Genomic DNA, 12,750 nt, shown 5'->3' with positions numbered 1-12,750 from the left:
TCTTTGTTGAACACCAAGAATCGGGTCTGGGGAAAAATCTGTAAGTATTATAATTAACTTCAATTTTAATTTCTGGGTGTCTTTTTTCTTCCTAGCTGCTGCCAAGGTTCTCCTTCAGTCCCATCAGTTAGAGCAGCATTCATGAAGCTCAGGCCGGAGTCCTTTGGTGATTTTTGTTTCAGGGGGATGTGCTTGAGCCTTCCTGGGAGACTTGGAGCCCCAAAAAAAGGCCACCAATTTCAAGAAACCAGCTTATATTTCTCAGTTTGAGGAAAACCTTTAGAAATTGGATTTTAATACTTCCTTGTTTTCAAATTGTTTTGGTATATTTTTAATCTTTAGTTCATTTTTTTGGAGCTTATTTTTTACTATTCCTTCATTTCCTAATAATATTACGTTTCTGTATATGTGTTTATACATAGCTCTGTGTGTATTTGTTCTGTTATGAATTGAAAGTACTGAAAGCCCCAGAAAATGTGTCCCTCTAACCTACTATAATGCTGCTTAATTAAGGTCATCATTTCTTTAAAATCCAATTTATATTACATGTGGATTTTTGGAGCCACGTTTCATATATATGAGTTATAATGCCTGTGGACCCACACATTCACAGTGCACCAGATAGAACCAATGGAATAGAAACAGAATCTATTTGACGAGTTAGGCTTAAGGAATCAAAAGGGCCCACTGTAATTCATCTTAGGGAGAGGACGTGATGAGGGCACACTGTTTTATTTATTTATTTATTTATTTATTTATTTATTTATTTATTTATTTATTTATTTATTAGTTTCAGGTGCACAAGACAAGGTAATACTTAGACGTTCATCATTTATATCCCTCACACTGTGAACCCCCCTCCCCCCATCCACTATCCCTCTGACCTCACACTGAGCCATCACATTATATATATAAAATTATAGTTGGCATTCATTAATGTTTAGCTTCTGGTGTACAATGCCATGATCAGGTATCCACAGTATCCCTGAGGTGGTCTCCCAAATAGGACGCATGTCCATCGGATACCCAACAAAATCTTTACAACATTATTGAATACCTTCCCCAAATTAATTTTCAAAAAACCCTGAGGCCATCTTGTGGTCACCAGCCGCCCCCCAATCCCTTCACCTTTGCCCTTATCCCCAACCCCCCCCCACACCCATCTAACAACTCTCGGTTTTTTCTTTGTGTCCCCAAAACTGTTTCTGATTAGTTCATTCACATATTCTTTTCTTTAGATTCCACATATAAGTGAGATCATATGGTACTTGTCTTTCTCTTTCTGACTTATTTCGCTTAACATAATGTTCTCTAGATCCATCCATGTTGCTGCAAATGATAAGATTTCTTTCTTCTTTATGGCTGCGTAATACTCCATTGTATAAATGTACCACAGCTTCTTAATCCAGTCATCTACCGATGGGCATTTCGGTTGTTTCCATATCTTGGCTATTGTGTAAAGTGCTGCAATAAACATAGGAGTGCATACAGATTTTTGAATTGGAGTTTTGGATTTCTCCGGGTAGATGCCTAAGAGTGGAATTACTGGATCATAGGGTAGTTCCATTTTCAGATTCCTGAGATACCTCCATACTGTTTTCCATAGTGGCTGCACTAATCTGCAATCCCACAAACAGTGCACTAGCGTTCCATTTTCTCCACATCCGCGCCAGCATTTGTTGTTTGTTGATTTATTGATGATAGCCATTTTGACTGGAGTGAGGTGGTATCTCATTGTGGTTTTTATTTGCATTTCTCTGATGGTTAGTGAGGTTGAGCATTTCTTCATATGTCTTCTTGCCTTCTGTATGTCCTTTTTAGAAAAATGTCTCCTCAAGTCCTCTGCCCATTTTTTAATTGGGTTGTTTGTTTTTTTGGAGTTGAGTTGAGTAAGTTTTTTATAGATTTGTGATATTAATCCCTTATCAGATATATCATTGGCAAATATCTTTTGAGGGCACACTGTTGACAGGCCTGAAGGCTAGAAGGCAGTTCCATTCGGACGTGCACTAAGGAGTGAGAATGTGCGTGGTGTATGAGGTGTTCTGGGTTTGAAGAGCATGCACGACATAATTTCAGTCCTTAACATGCTCACAGTCTAGACAGGGAGATAGTTAAGAACATAAAAAGCAATGTGTACACTATGAGAATAACCTAGGAAAGAGATTTATTTCAAAGGAGATGGAGGAGTTTAGGGAAAGTTCATGGAGATGCTTGTGTCTGAGCCAAAACCTAAAGGATGGACAGGAATTCAATCAGCAGGAATGAACAGTAATGATAGTGAGAGAGAAAACATAGTTTGTGGTATTATCATCCACAGAGGTGGGAAAGTGAAGGCATGTACAGGGAACGTGTGATTAATTGAAACATGTGCATGAAGACCTGTAGAATTGGAAGCTAGAAAAGTAAATCCCCCCTTTTTATCACTTTTACCAATTGCATATATCTTCTGAGACCAATGCTTTTCATTTCTTTTTGTAAACACATTTCCTTCTCATAAGGCCTCTTGATTGAGAATGTTGTATTTGTTGACAGGTATAAGGAAGAGGGTTTTGTTATTTTTTTATTGGGCTTCATAGCAATGTGCTTCCTGTATATACCGCATTTCCCGGAAAATAAGACCTAGCCGGACCATCAGCTATAATGCGTCTTTTGGAGCAAAAAAAATAAAAATTAATATATTACATTATATAAGATCCTGTCTTATATTGTATAAGACTCGGTATTATATTATATTATATTATATTATATTATATTATATTATATTATATATTATATTATATCCGGTCTTATATTGTATAAGACCCAGTATTATGTTATATTATGTTATATTATACCTGGTCTTATATTAATTTTTGCTCCAAAAGACACATTAGAGCTGATGATCCGGATAGGTCTTATTTTCGGGGAAACATGGTAGTTCCCCATCACTTTCAGGCATGTCAATATTCTTTTAATGTGTGGACAGCTAAGCCACTTAAAGATAAGTTATTATTGTGAATATGAGATCTATAGCACAATCTAGTTAGTCAGGGCTTAATGAAAGCAGAATATAAGTCATTGATATGTCTTTTCCTTGTTCAGTTTACTTTTAATTTTATTCTTGTAATTCATATAGGATATCTCCACTTCTATTATAAGAACTATTGAAAGATACTGATTGAAAAATTCTCTTTGAATTAATTTGACTAAAAGTTAAATTGCCATGTTCTGACTTCTCCAGGCTCAAAAGTGAATATCTGTTTTTGTTCTATAAACGTTGTCAGGTTTAAATTCAATATTACTAACTTCTCAATAATTCTAGCTGATTTGTGTCATCTGATCTAAGTGTATCCATTCTCTGGGCTTCAGTTACTTCAAAGGTAATGTGAATATCATGGATTGTTAGGCATGCCAGACGTTCTAAACATATGCAAAGTGCCTTATTTTTTGAATTTGTCCCCTTAGAGTATATTACTTAATTATTTAATTCATTGTAAAGTTTTCAAGGAAACTTTGGACAGAATAGGAATGGAGGGTCATCCTTGGACATCTGGAAGCTTTTTCTTGACTCCTAGCTTCAAAATCCTACTTTGGATAGCAAGAAAATTTTGCATCGTTGAAGGCAAGAGAGAGAGGGAGAAAGAGAGAGAGAGAGAATTATATGATTACTGATAGCTCTCCCTAGGCTTACATCTATTAATTATCATAAGAGCCAAAAGTCCTCACTTTTAGGAAAATGTATCATCCTTATTTTGGATTCATAAAACTATAGTATTTCAAATTCTTATATTATTTAATGTGACTATTCATGTGCATATTGAATATATCATAGATAACAGATAACTCTTCATCCACATATTTACTGATAAGAATGTTCGGGTTCTATTTTCACTTTCATTTATACTCTCTTTCAAGATGTGAAGGCAATACATTTTTCTCTCTCCTCCATCTGCTTCCCTCACCCCCTCTTCTTTTGCTCACAGCATGGCAACAAGAGTTACAGCTTAGCCTGTTTTGCTTATGGAACTGTGCCAGAAGCAGTTTTGAAGGTGTTTAAAAATGAAGACATCTGGCAGCTGGCATACTTACAATTCATTTGCCAAAGACAAGTTGCACGCTGCTGGAATTTTCAACTGAAGGTCACGCACCAGGTGAGAAGCAGTCAGGTGGAGCTGGTGCATAGGAAGCCACACACTGAAAAATTGTGAGCTCTGTGAAGCTGGGCGGGCTAAATCAAGAAGCATGCTTGTCTCCTTGTCCACCCACCCCCTTGTCACAAGGCCCCTTTAAAAGAGGTAAAAGAAAAAAAAAATCTAAGCCAAGAAAATTGACAGTGAATTACAAGGCAGTGACATGTCAGCAGAAGCCCGGGAAAATAGGAAAGGGGGCTCAGAAAAAAGAGAGAGAGAAAGAGACAGAGAGAGAGGAGAGAATTTAATACAGTGCTGGACAAACACATTCCTGTCAGTTGAGAGGTCTGGTTTTTCAGAAAGAAATAGCATAATGGATTATGAGTGTACAGCTCACTGATGATGTACTAACAGGACACCAATGAATGGTCTGTGACTGAAGAGTTACTTGATGCTTGATAGTAGTAGTATAGCATTTGGGGTTTTCTGTTTTAAAATCTTTCCTGGTAACTGGCAGTCACTAAATACTAGTGTCAAATCAATTGGTATTTGTGATTTTACACTTGTGTTAAATGAAAGTATGTTTTATGGTTTTGTTTTGGTCTTTGGTTTCCTGCAGCAGGACTTTAACACAGAAACACGGGCACTTCATTATGACATTAACACTTGACCTAACAGAGCAAAGGCAGGAAATGATCTCACTACATCGACCATCTCTCTGACAAATTTCAGCACTTTAAAAGTAATGTGGGCCATCTTTGATATGCAAGCAATGAGTTATAGGTTTATAAAGCAGTAATGAGAGATTACTTATATTAGACCTTGATATATTTCCGTGCCATAAATCAGGATGTTTTTCCTTCTGTCCTCTGAAGTTCAGGCCTGTTGTGTGTAATGCTCCTATCTTCTGTTGAAAATACTATGGATAGAGGTATTGGTTAGAGGAGAAGAAGAAGAGAGTGTTGCATTTATAATTTTATTGTTGAGGACAGTTGCCCTCACTTTACCCCAAATGGAGACAGAATTGCAGACCCTACAGAGGCTGCAAACCTGTGGTGCAGCCTCTAGCCGAAAATCATGTGCTTTTGACGCACTCACTATTGACCTGCAGTGTTTACATTTTTAAAAAAACAAGTTGACAGGAGGCTTTACATTTTTAAAAAATTTAGAATGCCAGTATCTTTTAAAAAATTGGAAAATCAGGCATCCCTGCCTACAATTCTTCATGAGAGCAATCTGCTGGCCCTGGCCCCCCGCAGACGATGCAGGAGTCACCCTGTCACCAGGGTCCTGCCACCCCATTCTCTCCCCAAAGCTGAATGCAAATTGCTGCCTTGTTGCATTCCTGTTATTTTTTCCAAAATCAGAGTGAAGAGGAAAGTGACATATTTCTGGCATCTTTGTCTCTGTCAAAAGCAAGGAAATGAAAATAGGCCAGAGGTACAAGTTTTTCTAATATCAGACCCACTGCCCACAACCTCTGCAGCCCCTGCCGTCCTTTGAGTTTGTTTCCTTTCTTACATGAAGCACCTCCTCTCACCAACTTAGGTTCTGCGGGTTGAAACTCCAGGGGCTCAAGTTGCCTGGTGGCTCAGCCTGGATCACTAAACCTACATCAGAACTGCTACCATTTCACAAATGGAGCCTTCTTAAAGGTACACAGAGGCCCTTCCTGGCTTTCAAACGCTGTCAAGGGGTGGGAGGGCACATGGATAGGGGACAAGGGGTGGGGGACATGGGGTTAGGAGCAGGGAAGGGGGGTTGAAAACTGTTTGATAGTGTGATGTCATTTAAAATGTAGTCATTGTTCATACATTTTTCTCATAAATTGGTATTACCTTGGAGAGATTTTTCTGCCATCAGCCCCTGCTTCTTTCATTGGAATTTAGTAGTAACAAAACCTGGGGATATTTCTCTCTCTCTCTCTCTCTCTCTCTCTCTCTCTCTCTCTCTCTCTCTCTCTCTGTCTCTCTCTCTCTCTCTCTCTCTCTCTTTCCCTCCCTCTCTCCCTCCCTCCCTCCCTCCTTCCTTCTTTCCTTTCTTCCTTCCTTCCTTCCTTCCTTCCTTCCCTCCCTCCCTCCCTCCCTCCCTCCCTCCCTCCCTCCCTCCCTCCCTCCCTCCTTCCTTCCTTCCTTCTTTCCTTCCTTCCTTTCCTTTTTTAAGAGAAAACACCACAAACATATGTGGGGAAAATGGTACCTCGTAGAAATGAAGGTGTCTGCCAGGTGATGTTAGTGGTCAGATATGAAATCAATGAAGCAGTAACTGCATATCCTTTTCACAGGGCCATCCCTTTAGTGTAATTGCTCCCTGAGGGAATTTTCCAGTTCTTAGAATTGTGAACTACGTGAAGTACAAGCACACTCTCCTTCATGTGATCTAAACTAAAAACTCAAGAATTGAATTATACATGCTTAGGAATAGGTTTTAGAAAGAATATTGATAATTTGTCAACTCTTCATCTTTCCTGTAAAACTTCTTTGTTTTTGTTTGCTAGCCAAGTACCTATGAGATGAGACTAATCTGGAATCCCTGCTATGTTTTTCATTCATCACATGAAGCTCTCCATTCAGACCTTCTGATATATGTAGCCAAACCTAAGGAGTGTTATTTCCTTGCAGAGTATTGTATCTCTAAAGTCACCTGCAGAATAATTTCTACCACATTAGTTCTCATTCTCCTTGTGCATGATTTTAGGTCTTTTTTATTTTTACAGAATTTCATTACTGGGTTAAAGAAAAACAAAGTATAGTTTATAGACAGCAAATATAATCCCTGGTAAGAAGCATCAAAACAGAGTTGGGAAAGTGAAAAATATAGATTATTGGAAATAGGTTCATTTTTCAAAGAAACAGTGTGTGTGTGTGTGTGTGTGTGTGTGTGTGTGTGTGTGTGTGTTGATAGTAGAGTGGTAGGAAGTTAATTTGTTTTTCTTAATTTTTAAATTTTTCAATTACAGTTGATATCCAATATTATATCAGATTCAGGTGTACAAGATAGTTATTAGATATTTATATACTTCTGAAGTTATCACCATGATAAGTCTAGTATCCACCTGGCACTATACATAGTTATTACAATATTATTAACTATATTCTCTATGCTGTACTTTACATCCCCATGACTATTTTGTAACTGTCCATTTGTACTTCTTAATTCCATCCCCTTTTTACCCAGACCCTAACTCCCCTCCCATCTGGCAACCCTCAGTTTGTTCTCTGTATCTGTGTGTTTGTTTCTGTTTTGTTTGTTTATTTTTTGTTTTACATTCGACATATAAGTAAAATCACATGGCATTTGTCTTTCTCTGTCCGATGAATTTCACTCAGCATAATACTTCTAGGTCCATTCATGTTGTCGCAAATGGCAAATTTTTGTTGTTTTTTTTATGGCCAAATAATATACTATTGTTTATATGTACCATGTCTCTATCCATTTGTCTATCCGTGGACACCTAGGTTGCTTCCATATTTTGGCTACTTAAGTAACACTACCATGAACATAGAGGTGCATATGCCTTTTTGAAGTAGTCTTTTGGATTTCTTCTGATAAATACCCGGAAGTAGAATTGCTGAGTCATGTGGTAGTTCTATTTTTAATTTTTTGAGGAATCGCCATGCTATTTTCCATAGTGGCTGCACCAATTTACAATCCCACCAATAGTGCACAAAGGTTCCCTTTTCTCTACATCCTCCCCAACACTTGCTGTTTGTTGATTTATTGATGATACCCAATCTGAAAGGTGGAAGGTGATACCTCATTGTGGTGTTTATTTGTATCTCTTTAATGATCCATGACGTTGAGCATCTTTTCATATGTCTATTAGCCATCTGTGTGTCCCCTTTGGAGAAGTGTCTATTTAGATCCTCTGCCCAATTTTTAGTCAGATTATTTGGGTTGTTTTCATATTAGGTTGTTTGAATTCCTTACATAATTTGGATATTAACCCCTTATCGAATGTATCATTGGCAAATATCTTCTCCCATTCAATAGGCTGCTTTTTCGTTTTGTTGATGGTTTCCTTTGCTGTGGAAAAGTTTTTTAGTTTCATATAGTCCCATTTGTTCTTTTTGCTATTGTTTCCCTTGTCCAAGGAGACATATCCAAAAAAATATTACTAAGAGTGATGTCAGAAAGTTTACTGCCTATGTTTTCTTCAAGGAGTTTTACAGTTTCAGGCCTTTCATTTAAATCTTTAATGCATTTTGAGTTTATTCTTGTATATGATTTAATAAAGTGGTCTAGTTTCATTTTTTTTGCATGTTATCTGTCCAGTTTTCCCAACACCATTTATTGAATAGACTGTCTTTGCCCCATTGTATATTCTTGCCTTCTTTGTCATACATTAATTGACCATATAGGTGTGGGTTTCTTTCTGGTCTCTATTCTGTTCCATTGTTCTATGTGTCTTTTTATGCCAGTACCGTGCTGTTTATTATTATTATTATTATTATTATTATTATTATTATTATTAGTTTCAGGTGTACAAAACAATGTAATAGACATTTTTACCCCTCATAAAGTGATAACTCCCTCCCCCAATCTACTACCCCTCTGACATTGTATATAACTGTTACAGTTCCACTGATTCTATTCCTTATGGTGTACTCCACATTCTGTGAATATATATATAAATATATATACATATATATACACACACACATATATATATATATCCTGTGTGTGTGTGTATGTGTGTGTATATATATATATATATATATATATATATATATATAATTGTAGTTGACATTCATTATTATTCAGCTTCAGGTAGTACCATGCTGTTTTGATTACCATAGACTTGGAGTATATTTTGATATCAGGTAGCATGATACCTCCAACTTTGTTCTTCTTTATCAAAAGATTCATGCTCGTTTGTGGTTCCATGTAAATTTTAGTATTATTGTAGTTCAGTGAAAAATGCTGTTGGTATTTTGATAGGGATTGCATTGAATCTATAGATTGCTTTGAGTAATATGGACAATTTAATGATGTTATTTCTTTCCATCCATGAACACAGTATAGACTTCCATTTATTTGTATCTTCTTCAATTTCTTTCTTCAGTGTCTTATTATTTTCTAAGTACAGGTCTGTTACCTCCTTTATTAAATTTATTCTGAAGTATTTTATTCTTTTTGAGCAGTTGTAGATGGGATTGTTTTGTTATTTTTTCTTTCTGATGGTTCATTACTACTGTATTAAAATAAAACCAAATTCTGAATACTAATTTTGTATCCTACTACTTTACTGAATTCATTTATTCATTCTAATAGATTTTTGGTGACTCTGGGTTCTCTTTGCATGGTATCATGTCATCTGCAAATAATGATAGTTTTACTTCTTCCTTTCTAATTTGGATACCTTTTATATTCTTTTCTTGTCTGATTGTTGTGGTTAGGACTTCCAACACTATGTTAAATAGAAGTGGTGAAAGTGGACATTCTTGTCTTGCTCCTGATCTCAAGGAAACATTTTTATCTTATACCACTGACTATAAGGTTAGCTGTGGATTTGTCATATATGGCCTTTATTATGTTGAGGTATGTTCCCTCTATTCCCACTGTTTTGAGAGTTTTTTATCATAATGGATTCTGGATTTTGTCAAATGCTTTTCTGCATCTATTGATATGATCGTATTATTTTTTTCCTTCATTTTGTTTATGTGGTATATCATGGTAATTGATTTGCTGATATTGAACTACCCTTGCATCCCAGGAATAAATCCCATTTGATTATGGTTTATAGTTTTTTAATGTATTGCTGAATTCAGTTTGCTGATATTCTGTTGGATTTTTGCATCTATGTTCATCAGGGATATTGGTCTATGATTTTTTTTTCTTTTTTTGTAATGTCTTTGTCTTCTTTTGGAATCAGGGTAATGGCCTCATAAAATAAGCTTAGGAGCATTCCCTTTTCTTCAGCTTTTTGGAATAGTTTGAGAAGGATAGGTGTTAATTCTTCTCCGAATATTTGGTAGCATTCACCTGTGAAGCCATCTGGTCTAGGACTCTTGTTTGTTGGGAGTTTTTTGATTACTGATTTGATTTCATTAGTAGTTATTGATCTGTTCAGATTTTGTTTCTTCTTGATTCAATCTTAGAAGGTTGTAAATTTCTAGGAATTTCTCTATTTCTTCCAGATTGTTCAGTTTGTCAATGTATGATTGTTTATAGTATTTTCTTATTATCCTTTTTATTTACATGGTGTCAGTTGTCACTTGTCCTCTTTCATTTCTGATTTTATTTGTTTGGGTCCTCTCACTATTTTTTTTTTTTTTCTGATGAGTCCGGTTAAAGGTTTATCAAAGGTTTGGTTATTTTTTCAAAGAACCAGCTCTTTTTTGTATTAATTTTTAAAACTCTATTTTGTATATGTTCTCTTTAATATTTATTATTTCCTTCTTTTTACTTACTTTGGACTTTGTTTGTTCTTCTTTATGTAGTTCCTTTAGGTGCAAGTTTAGATTCTTTATTTGAGATGTTTCTTCAGGTAGGGCTGTATTGCTATAAATTTCCCTCTTAGAACTGCTTTGGCTATGTCTCACAGATTTGGATCATTGTGTTTTCATAATCATTTGTCTCAGGGTATCCTTTGATTTCTTCCTTGATCTCATTGTTAACCCATTCATTGCTTAGTAGCATGTTATTTAGCCTCTATGTGTTTGTGTGTTTTTCAGTTTTCTTCTTGTAATTGATTTCTAGGTTCATACCATTGTGAGAGGACAAGATGCTTGGTTTAATTTTAGTCTTATTAAATTTATTGAGAGTTGTTTTGGGGCCTAACATGTGGTCTATCCTAAAAAATGTTCCATGTTCACTTGAACTGAATGTATATTCTGCTGTTTTGGGGTGAAATATTCTAAAAATATTAATTAAATACATATGGTATGATGTGTCATTTAAGGCTACTGTTTTCTTGTTGATTTTCTGTCTGGATTATCTAGCCATCATGTCAATGGGGTGTTAAAGTCCTCTACGATGACTGTATTACTGTCGATCTCTGCCTTTATGTCCATCAATATTTGCTTTATATATCTAGGTGCTCCTACATTGGGTGAATAAATGTTTACAAGGGTTATATCCTCTTGTTGGATTGATCCCTTAATCATTATATAATGTCCTTCTTTGTCCTTTGTTATTGCCTTTGTTTTAAAACCTGTTTTGTCTGATATAAGTTTTGCTACTACAGATTCTTTTTTAATTTCCATTGAAATGAAATATCTTTTCCTATCCCTATACTTTCAATCCATATGTATCTTTCGATCTAAAGTTGATCTCTTGTAGGTAGCATATCTATGGGTCTTGTTTTCTTATCCATTCAGTCACCTTATGTCTTTTGATTAGAGTATTTAATCCATTTACATTTAAAGTAGTTATTGACAAGTATGTAGTTATTGCCATTTTATTATTCATATTTTTGACAATTTTCCTCTTCCCCCTTTCATTTCCTCCTCCTCCTACTCCTCCTCCTCCTCCTTCTTCTTTAAGAAGTCCCTTTAACATTTCATATAATACTGGTTTGGTGGTAATAAACTCCTTCAACTTTCTCTTGTTTGAGAAGTACTTTATCTCTCCCTCAACTAAATGAGAGCCTTGTTGGGTAAAGTAATCTTGGTTATAAGTCCTTACTCTTCACCACTTTGACTATTTTGTGTTTCTGTTGAGAAAACAGCTGACCGTCTTATGGGAGTTCCCTTGTAGGTAACTAACTGCTTTTTCTCTTGCTGCTTTTAAGATTCTCTCTTTGTCTTTGACCTTTGTCATTTTAATGATGATGTATTTTGGTGTGAGCCTCTTTGGGTTCATCTTGTTTGGAACTCTCTGTGCTCCCTGGGCTTGTATGTCTGTTTCCTTTGCCAAGTTAGGGAAGTTTCCATCACTGTTTCTTTAAATAGGTTTTCAATTCCTTTCTCTCTCTTCTCCTTCTGGTTCCCTATGATGTGAATGTTGTTATGCTTCATGTTGTGTCAGAGGTCCCTTAAACTATTCTCATTTTGTTTGGATTTTTTTTCTTCTGTTCTAATTGGGTATTTTCTGTTATCTTGTCTTCCAAATCACTGATTCGATTCTCTACTTCATCTATTCTGCTGTTGATTCTTTCTAGTGTATTCTTCATTTTAGTTATTGTATTCTTCGTTTCTGACTGTTTCTTTTTTATGGTTTTTATCTCTTTGTATAAGTTCTCACTGAGTTAATTCATTCTTCCCTTAAGTTCATTGAGCACCCTTATAAACCGTGTTTTGAACTCTGTATCTGGTAGATTGCCTGTCTTCATTTTGTTTAGACCTTTTTCTGGAAATTTATCTCTTTTTTTTTCATTTGGGACATGTTTTGTTTTTGTTTTTGTTTTGTTTGGTTGTTTGTTTTGTCTCTTCATTTTAGCTGCTTCCGTGTTTGTGCTATGTATTACATATTAGGTAGATTTGCTGTGTCTTCTAGTCTTGGTATTGTGGCTTTTTGTAGTAGTTATCCTGTGGGGCTCAGTGGCAAAGTATCCCTGATCACCTGAGCCAGGTCCTCCAGCAGTGTCTGTTGTGTGTGTTGTGTGTGCCTTCCTATTGTAGTTGAGCTTTGATTGCTGTTGACACATAGGTGGATGGGACTGACCCTAAGGCTGATATCTGTGAGGACTGGCAGT

Source organism: Rhinolophus hipposideros, assembly GCF_964194185.1.
Source record: "Rhinolophus hipposideros genome assembly, chromosome: 2".
NCBI classification, from domain to species: Eukaryota; Metazoa; Chordata; class Mammalia; order Chiroptera; family Rhinolophidae; genus Rhinolophus; species Rhinolophus hipposideros.
Note: the sequence above shows the minus strand (reverse complement) of the source record.